We start from the raw sequence: 8,533 nt of genomic DNA, 5'->3' as shown, positions 1-8,533 counted from the left end.
CACAAGTTACAAACCAATGAAACAAAGCAAGGTGGCTAATGCCAATTGCAATACACACACGTCAACAAATCAGGTAAATTGGGGTGGGGTCCTTGGGTGATCCACCAACCACTGTCCGACACCTCTCCTATGGTCTTGGGCCTGGGAGATTAATGGACAGGAGGGGGAGAAGATACATTGGGACGAGGGAAAAGACAATGGGATGACCAAACTCCAGGCAGAGGCTTAGGTTGTCTTGGAAACTCTTATCAACTTCTGATAAGAACATTCCAGGACAGGAGCTCTTATCTAGCTAGGGTTAAAGTCCAAACCACACCAAACTTATAACTAAAAACCTATAAAACAATTCCAGCATCCCCACATATTTTTATTTTTTTTATTAAACTTATATTTTTTTAAAAGAGAGTAGAACTCGTTTTTCACACCCTTATCAATTTAATTGGGCTTGCTAACTTCCTACTTATCCATAAACATTCACAGGAACTAATGAGTCCTCTTACCCTGCTCCCTCATCCCCATTTGCATCTTTTGGAGTGGAGCTCAGTGTGGGCTTTGGAACCTGTAATGGGCATATGTTCATTTTTTGTTATGTCCATGGTGCCTGTAGTTAGAGGATGCTTTTCCATGGCCAAATGTAGTGTTCTGTTAGCACAAATCCAGTCACTAAGATACCTAAGCTTATAAATCCCAAACCATGAGGTCAGACAAATACACTAAAAGGTCAGAAGCTTAAAAATAAGAAAATTAGGATCTTCTTATGCATTTTAATGCATTTACTACAGTTTTGTTCAGTTTTTCTCCTCTGTTTGGAGAACCAGAATTTTAAGTTACTTCAGTGCTTCTGGTTTTCATGCTTTCTTTTTATCCAGTGCCACAGTTTTGGGGAGGGGGGATCCAGGAAATGTGATGAGCCTGCAGGAGAGCAGTCAGCACAGCAGGACTGGCAGCAGCCAGAAATCAAGCTTAGCAGGGTGCCATTAGGCTGGTTTGGCTCCTGATCTTGGCAAGCTTTGGGAAACTAAGCACTATCTGGAAATTTTCCCTGCTCAGGTTTGTGGGCAGCCTGTGATGCGCAGATGTTTCCAACATCTGCATCTGAGAGCAGAGCCCTGATGTTACAGGTGCTGAGGTCTGAGACAAACACTACCAGCTGGACACTTAGTTTTTCAAACACAACCTCAGCACCTTCTCCCCTGTTTTCCTTCCCAACACCGGGGTACCACCCACTTCATACTGTTAACCTAGCAGCTGAAACAAACAAATTCTAATTTGGAAAAACCTCCAAACTTGGTGTCTCTTTAGTTACCAGAGTCCAAATATGTTTGGCCAGATGGAGTTAAACATCCTTTCCTCCCTGCCCCACACACCACACCTGAGAAATCTTTCCAAACCCTTTTTTAGCACCTGAAATGCCACTCCCTCAGCATCCCCAGAGCAGTCTTTTCTCTCTCCAGGCATCTCTCCATGGGCCATGGTTAATCCCAGTGCTCCTCTGCAGTGAAACATGACCCTTTTGTTCCAGTCCCCTCCTCCAAGCTCGCGTTTCTGCAGGAATCCCTCGGGGTTTGATGCTATCAGGATCGCTGCCTCTCTTTTTCTCCAGTCCGGAGAGAGCCCGTTCCTGTGAATCTGGGCTCTCCCAAGAGGAGAGGGAGAAAACAGGGCTGTGGGCTGAGCACTTCATCTTCTGTCCATCCCATAGGAGCGCCTAGGGTCTGGCACTCACTATGCTTTGTCTTGGAAAGATTCATCAGCTGCAGCGAGCCATGTGTGAGCTGCTGCTCTGGAGCCAGAGCCCCTGCCTGAGCAAGAGCCTTTGCTGTAGCTCAGCATCATCTGCAACACACCAACAAGAACCAGAGACATGCCAGAGTCAGGGCAGGAGAGTGTTTTTAACTCAAATAATGCAGAAGCATTTCAAGCCTTGTCCAGGCCAACGCTGGGTTTTCGCAACAGAAGTTTGGATTTAGAGGGTGGACTGTCTCCTGAATCCTAAACCCCATTTCCTGGTGAGTTCTTAATTCTGCAAGTAGGTCATGCCTGCTGTCTCCCTTTGGGAACAGTGGAGACTTGACAAGTCTAAATAATAACTCCTATCTCTCCTCTCTTTGATGTTAGATGTCACAAAAGTGTTCTCTGCCATCCACTTTTCATTTCTTCTCTTCAGTTCCTGTAGAACTCTGCTGCACACACAAGTTGATGAAGGATAAGACATTTCCAGGTCCCACCAATATTTGTAGCACGAGGTTTCTCCTTGGCTGCCGGGGTGGCCCATCACAATGGCCTGGCATGGGACAGGCTGGAGGGGCCCTGGTGACCCTGTGAAGTCGTGGCACCTAATGCTCATTTTTGAGCTGCAGTTTCAGTGCACAAAGCCCAGACTTGCCAACCCTCTGCCTACCAAAAAAGCCACAATCCCTGTGGCATGCCCAGGAGGAGCCTCTCTGCAGAGTGGAGGCCATGTCCAGCTGCTGGACACTGAGTTGTGTCCAGGCCATGCGAGCATCCGGTGCCACCACAGTGCAGGGAAAATTCTCACACTTCCATTTCACCTGTGTGCATTCAGGTGAGGCTCTGGCACAGAGATTTCAGCTTCCATGAGGAGCCTTGTAAAGACCTTGCCCTAATTACGGAGTCATTCCAGTGACATTTTAAATTATGGATGAGTTTTACATAATGCTTTTGATATGTGTTATTATGACATGTAAAATTTTATCTTTGCTAGATGCAGTGAATTATATAAGATCTTTGTTTTGCATTTGTCAGGATAACTTGAACCACTGAACATTTAACAAATGTGCTTTCAAAGGACCTGGTTCTGCACACAACTGCAATAATACAGATAAACTTCATAAACTTTATTAAATTTCTAGTAAATTATATAACCTAACAGGCAAGTTTATGTGACAGTTTTCAAACACCAAAGCCAAGCATGCAAGGAGTATGAAAAGTCTTATCCTGAAATGCAGCACCATTCCTGGGCTTCCAGGGATGGCTCATTATATGATCAAATGCCGTTTTTCCCATGGGAGCCCTGTCTCCGTGGTGGAGCAACCTGCCTGATGCAAATCAGTGGGCAGCAATTCAAAAATCTGTTTTCTTTATGTCCTTGAGACTCAGACTGTGTCCCCAACCCTTGTTTACTGTATCCTGCTCATCCTTGCTCTAAAGATGAAATACTCTTTCCACTTGGTTTGTTTTTTTTGGTTTTTTTTTTTTTTTTTTCTGTGACATTGATTACTCTGGTCATGTTTGTTTATTCTGCATGCAGACAATTAATTTGTCTCTGTGAAGCCCAGTAAGGCAGGGGAGAAACATTATCACTTTGTAGATAAGGAGCAAAGGCACAGAAAAATTCAGTCAAGAATGTCAATTAATTTGGGATGTTCAACTTCAGATGCTCAAGAGCTGATAATCCCTGTGGCACAAGGGATTTATTTGCTGGCTTTGGTCATGCTATGGGCACTGTCAGGGCAGGACTGCAGTGGGCAGCAGCTGCCTGGCTGCACAGATGGCCCAAAGCACTTCCAGGGCATGAGACCAGAAACAGCAGCCAGATGGAAGTGTAGGAAATCACAAAATCTGAAAATGGTCTGGCTTGGAAGGGGCTTTAAAGATCCTCCAGACCCTGCCCTGAGTAGGGACACCTCCCACTATCCCAGGGTGCTCCAAGCCCTACCCAACCTGGCCTTGGACACTGCCAGGGATCCTGGGGCAGCCACAGCTGCCCTGAGCAGGGTGGCAGGATAAATGCAATGTCTTCTTGGTCAGGCTCACAAGGGGAATTTTAAAGCAAGGAACTGAAGGAAGGCAGTGAGGTGACTTTGTGGGGACTTTCTGGCCATGTGTTTGCTCTCTGACTGTTCAGGCACAGCTCAGATTGCAGCCTGCCACTGGTCATCACATCCAGCACTGGAGGAGTCCAGCACACTGTGCACAAATCACACAACCATAGAATCACTCAGGTTGGAAAAGACCTCCAAGATCAAGTCCAACCCTCGAGCTGGCACCCCTATGTTCACCAATAAACCTTGTCTCCAAATGCCATATCCACATGGGTTTTTGGAGCACTTCCAGGGATGGTGATTTCAGCATTTCCTTGGGCATCCTTTTTCAGTGCATGAAAAGCCTTTCCATGAAGAAAGCATTCCTAAAATCCAATCTAAACCTCTCCTGGTTCAACTTGAGGCCATTTCCTCTTGTCCTGTTCCTTGTTACCTGGGAAAAGAGATCTCCTTTCAGGTGCTTGTAGAAATATCCTGCAGCCTGGTCCAAAGAGCAGAAATTCACCCCTCTCCTCTTGCTTGGGCTGCAGCAAGCACCAGGAGCACAATCAAGGGCTTCATTAGGCAGGAGAGCACAGGCAGCCACAGAAGCCCAGCTGCAGAACCCATGCTGAGCTCACCAGCCTCCTTGGCTTGCTTTAGACTATAATTTGTCAACTCCCAGCCCATAAATTAGAGACCTGAGAATGGCTATGGAAACTTTCACTTGCCAAATTCCAAGAGTATATATATAATTTAATCAATAAATTGCATTGATTTATTTGCACTAAGTAATTCATTGAGGTCTGGATAATAGATAAGGGTGTGCATGGTGCTGTACAAACACATCATAAATAAATGCAGCTTGAAAATCAATTGCAAGATATTAATGATTAATCTTCTCATAGTAAAATAATGCAATATCCTTCCATTATGGATTTTTTTAAAAAATCTGACCTAAGAGGTTTCAGAGTCATTTATTTGAGGAAGGCTGCCCTTTAAGCCAGATCTTACACTTTTTAAAGGGTCACAGGATTTAAATATCATGGTTCCTTACAATGCAGCACTCCCTGAGTGTTTTGACAGCACCTTCATCAGAACACATCACAGTCCTGCTCAAATGAGGGCTGAGCCACTGAGGCCAGGGCTGGGTTCTTGCAGGGAATTTCACTCTTTCACCCTCTTTGGCTGCTGGTGATGAACACACACAAAGAACTGTAAAGGTTACCCCCAAGGCCTTGTGTGTTAACACAGGTGAAGAACAGCACATTTTCCTCCCAGGGCTGGGCCATTTTCTGACATCAGTGAGAGAGCTGACCTCATGCAGGCAGAAGATAAATCCCTGACCAGAGCAAGGTCTAATTCCAGGTATGCTGAGCCAAATGAATCTCTTGTTGAGGCAGATGAGCCAGACCAGACTGTGCCCATCAGATCTATTGCCCAACCTCGGGGCTCCCAAGCTGTGCAGAGCTGAGCTGCCTCCCCATCCCATTCACCCCCTGATGCATTATTATATAGCAAGAAGAAAATGCTTATTCTACAATTATTTGTTCTAATTAATTTATCTTTTCATCAGGTTTTCAAAAGAGACAAATTTCCTTGTTTATCTTCCTCATTGCCTCTTGGCACGTGCAGTGCAGCAAAGCAGGGCCACGTTGTCCAGATGTCTCCCTGCAATCTGCAGCTCCATTGTTCCACATGGAGCTTCAGATTGGATTTTTAAAAGGAACAAGGGCTTTAAAAGTAATTCATGTGCAATTGTCTTTCATGCCTAAAATGTTTTGCCTTTCCATTTTTACCCATGCTCTCCCTTTCTCATGCACTTTTAGGTACACATCACTTTATTTTATAGCACAGCATTCGCTTTTTAAAAGGGGCAGATGATACTGGAACTGTTTGGATTAGGAGGGTTTTGTTCTAGAACTTGTGAGACAGGGGAACATGTTTGCTGCTAAACTCCTGGTTGATTCTGCTGAGAAATTCACAGCCCAGAACCCTCTTGGGCACAGAGGAGGTGTTTGGCAGAGCACTGTTACTTACTGCCGATGTGAACCAACGCAAACCATCCCATCACAAATTCCAAGTACAACTCCATGGTTTCTTTCTGGATATACAGAAATTACATGGGTTTAGCCCAAGGTTTAGACAATAAGTAAAAGCAGTTAAAATCAGTGCTGCCCAGCCACTCACCTGTGTGTTTCAGGGTGCAATATGCTCAGGCTTGATGGGCTCATTCATTTTGGTTGACCTTTCTGTGCCTACAGTGATTTTTCTCTCAGACCCGTTTTGCAGGAGGGCAAGGGAGGTGACTGAGCCTGGGCTCTGGGCAGTCAGAGCAGAGATCAGCTTCTGTGGTTCAGAACCTGGTGGCTGGAATTTTTATTGGCATTTCATGAAGACTTCTGGTATCAAGGCAAATGCCTGGATCTGTAGGCAACCCAACTTTCAGTAACTTTTTCACCACTTTTGAGTCATCATTAATGCCATCCCACTCAGTGGTTATTCCCAGGCCTACTCTCTCTTCCCAGCACTTTCTTGCACATATACTTTTAATTTCCTTTAACTTTTCTGGTGATTAATTTTTTCCCCACCTCCTGTCTCATCTTGCCTGGCAATCTCCATCCAACTCTGTAATCTTTGTCAGCTGCTTAAACACTACTGCATTTCCATGGCACCCTTCAAAAACTTGAGATCTTTGTGCAGCTTTTAGTGAACTTTTAGCAGCTGCCTCCTCTCCATCTTCTTGTGGCCAAGGGACTGGAGTCTGGTTTCCTTTTTGATGTCATTGCTGAGCAGTTCTTCACCATTGCTCTCCATCCAGATTGTTCCCTCCCTGCTCACAAGAGGGGTCAGGCAGTACCCAGAGGAGTGGTTGGCTCTTAGAAATGCTTGCATGAACGACTGGCAGGGTTTTCATCTCCTCAGCATTTGCCAATTTCTGCCTTGGCAAGGGGGATTGCTGTGTGCTCTTAGCCTGCTTCACAGCACGAGGTGTTCCTTGAGCTCGCTGGTGCTGGCCCTGTTCTCAGCAGCTCAGGCTGTTTGCCTGGGACCTTTAATATGACAAACATGAACTGCTGGATATAGCTCTATCTATCCATAATCTATGCATGTATTAATGTGTGTCTATAGCTTTCATGCATATTTGTGTGTGTCTGTGTGTGTATTTAATAGATTTCAATGTGCTTAATACATTTTCCTCCTAAGCAGAATTTAAACCCTGAGTGGGCTGCTCTCTGTCTGATGGGAGAAGTCTGCCTTTGCTTAAAATGCTGCTGATTTGGAGCTGGCTCAGTAACCCCTTAGAGGGATGTGCTCTGTACTGGGTGAGCAGCACAGCTCACCTGGAGCCAGGTGTGTGCCTGGGCAGGTGCAGTCTCCTGCTCTGCAGAGTGCAGCTTGTGGGGGGACACTGAGGAGAGGGAACCTCAGCAGGTGATGTCCAGTAGGAAAGCCTGGGGAGATGCTGGCTTTGCAGGGGTGTCAGGGAGCCACCACCACCTCCCTTGTGCACCTGGAACTCTGATGGACTCTGCAGAAAATGCCACAGCAGCTCCAAGGAGATGAGGTTTGTGAGGTGTCACAGGCTGAGCTGGAGGGATCATCCAAGCAGAAGAGGACATGAGCTGGCAAGAGCAGCACCCATAATCCTAACTGTTTCATGATTTCCTTCACTCTTTGATTTGCTCAGTCTGCCCCAATTATGTGATCATGAGATCTGCGGATTGAAACTCCCAAGAAAAATCTCATTATGTTATCTAATGCAAAACCTTTGTAGTTAATGTAAAATAATTTCACCAACTCTGTGGCAGGTGGATTCTCAAGTGTTGCCACTACTTCCAAATGCAGTAATTGTTCTTTTAAATTAAGAAAGTAAAAAAACCCAAACCCACACCTTTAAACAACAATGAAAGCTCTGCTTTTGTTTAACAAGAAAAGGAGTTTAATTTTTAAAGATCACTATATTATTAACTTGCTTAATTATCAGAAGGGATGGTTGGATGAGCAGACAATTAAAACAAGGAGAAGCTCAGAAGGAAAAGTTCATCAGTATATTAGAGAGACAATGGGGGAAAGTAAAACTATTTCAAGTACCATTTGAAGGAAACCATTTGGGAAGAAAATAGGATTAATTAAGTTTTGAACCAGTCAATTTTGTTATCGAAAAATATTTCCTAGATTAACATTGTTACATACTTATGCATGAAGTAATATCTAAGGTTCTTTAGCAGCAGAGTGAAATGTTGGTGTAGATAAAGGCTCTTTAAACCAGCAGGGAACTCCAGACCTAGCAGAGTCTGTGGTGTATTCTGAGACTGAGACTGGGCTCAGGCCCTGAGACACTTCAGCAGAGGCATCTGTGCCTGTTTTGCTGTCCTGTCCTGCTCAGGGGTAGCTCAGTCCTGCTGAACTCAATGAGAGGCATTGCTGCTGTTGCTTTCCATGCAGAATGTGCCCCACTCCCCAGTCCTTGGGCTCCAGTTTCTCTTTGGCTTCCCTTCACTGGCCTTGTCCTTTTCATCATCAGGAAAGTGAAACTTTTTCTTCATTGCTCTAAACACAGGTGTGATGGCCCTCAGTGACATGGGGACCTGTGACCCTGTCCTCTGCCAGGAGACAAGCTCAGAAAAGGAGTGTGACAACATGCAGTGCTGAGAAACCCCTGGGACATGAGAACATTCATCCTGCCCCTCCAGCTGTTGAATTTAGGTGAGACATACCAAACATATCTGAGGAAAAAATTAGGCCTACAAGTGCTTGAAAGTAAT

This window comes from Zosterops lateralis, assembly GCF_965231275.1.
Source record: "Zosterops lateralis genome assembly, chromosome: W".
Lineage (NCBI taxonomy): Eukaryota > Metazoa > Chordata > Aves > Passeriformes > Zosteropidae > Zosterops > Zosterops lateralis.
Note: the sequence above shows the minus strand (reverse complement) of the source record.